General features: G+C 51.2%; 1 protein-coding gene across 3 annotated transcripts in view; it reads left to right on the top strand.

Annotated features, from left to right (window-relative positions):
• Positions 1 to 24: 24 nt before the first annotated feature.
• FOXN2 (forkhead box N2) overlaps positions 25 to 1,430 on the top strand; it is a 25,419-nt gene continuing 24,013 nt past the window's right edge. The window contains exon 1 of one of the 3 annotated variants that reach the window (XM_019612560.2): positions 25 to 166. The gene's annotated coding sequence lies outside the window, so the exon portion shown is untranslated. Of the gene's footprint in view, positions 167 to 478; positions 584 to 1,430 lie in introns of those variants that run through there. The other 2 variants (XM_010706479.3, XM_010706480.3) reach the window with 2 other exon arrangements.

Below are 1,430 nucleotides of genomic sequence, written 5' to 3'. Positions count from 1 at the left end.
GCGCGGCTTCACGGCGTGTCGGACGCGGCCGCGGCGGAGCGGTCGGGCCCGGCGAACGCCCCTGCCTCGCTGGCTGGGCGGGAGTGAAGCTCTCGTGCGACACGTGGAGGGTGAAAACGCGGGCTCACGTTTTAGTTGAATGCTGTGGGAATAACTTTTTGGAGAGGTTGGTGCCTGACCTGCGATACGTGCTGCGAATCGCGTTCCGGTGGACTCGTGTTTGAATGGACTTGAGGAGCGGTTGGGCTGTCATGTACCGCCGTGTGACTCACTGAAGTCAACTTCTGGTCGTTTGTTTGGTTTGGGCTCTTGCTTCCTCCTAGGAGTTGAGTGTGAAGATGAATCTGTTAGAAATAAATGAAGCTGCTGTGGCCTTATGCCACCAAGTTTGGAATAGAGTTGTGGTAGTTTTACGTATTGCTTTGGTTTGTTTCTGTTTTTCTGCTTTGTGTTGTGTTTATTTAGTTGTTTTTTTTTGCAGGTGCCCTCTGACCTTTCCCACCTCTGTGGCAGACAGCTGGACGCGGCAGGTTGGGGCTGAAAGATGTGCAGTAGCAATGAGTGGCACAGAGTTTCAGTTGATGTGCGTAGCTGAGTAGCAGTGTGCCACAGCACCATGGGAGTTGAACAGGACCCTTAAAGGCCATCTAGTCCAACTGCTCTGCAATGAACAGGGACACCTCCAGTTAGATCAGATGTTCAGAGCCCCATCCAGCCTGACCTTGAATGTCTCCAAGGATGGGCATCCACCACCTCTCCGGGCAACCTGTGCCAGTGTCTCACTACTCTTAGTGAAAAAGATCTTCTTTATATCTTGCCTAAATCCTCCCCCTCTTTTAGTTTGAAACCATTCCCCTTGTCCTCTCACAACAGACCCTGCTAAGGAGTTTGTCCCCTTCTTTCTTATAGCCCCCTCTAGGTACTGGAAGGCCGCTCACAGGTCACCTTGCAGCCTTCTCTTCTCCAGGCTGCACAGCCCCAGCTCTCCCAGCCTGTCCTTGTAGAAAAGGTGTTCCATCCCTGGGATCACTTCTGTAGCCTTCCTCTGGACGTGCTCCAACAGGTCCACATCTCTCCCGTACTGAGGCCTCCACAACTGGACACAGTACTGCAGGTGAGGTCTCAGAGGGCAGAGTAGAAGAGCAGGATCACCTCCCTCGCCCTGCTGGCCACCGGTTTGTGCCTACATTCCAAAACAGAAGGATAAAAGTCAAGGGCAAAGAAACTCTCTTCTGGAAATCATGACTGGACAAACATAAACTTTCCTGGATGCTTTGCCAGCTACCTGACAATTTTAAATAGAAGACTGAACAGGTGAAGAAACCAATCAAAGTCAGCACTAATGCTGCTGCCTAAACAGTTTAGCTGTCTTTGCTCCATTTCTCCCACAGCTATTGCTGACTGTGGCTATAGATAAGTTGACAAGGATG

This window comes from Meleagris gallopavo, chromosome 2 (assembly GCF_000146605.3).
Source record: "Meleagris gallopavo isolate NT-WF06-2002-E0010 breed Aviagen turkey brand Nicholas breeding stock chromosome 2, Turkey_5.1, whole genome shotgun sequence".
NCBI classification, from domain to species: domain Eukaryota; kingdom Metazoa; phylum Chordata; class Aves; order Galliformes; family Phasianidae; genus Meleagris; species Meleagris gallopavo.
Note: the sequence above shows the minus strand (reverse complement) of the source record. Positions and strands in the feature narration are given on the sequence as shown.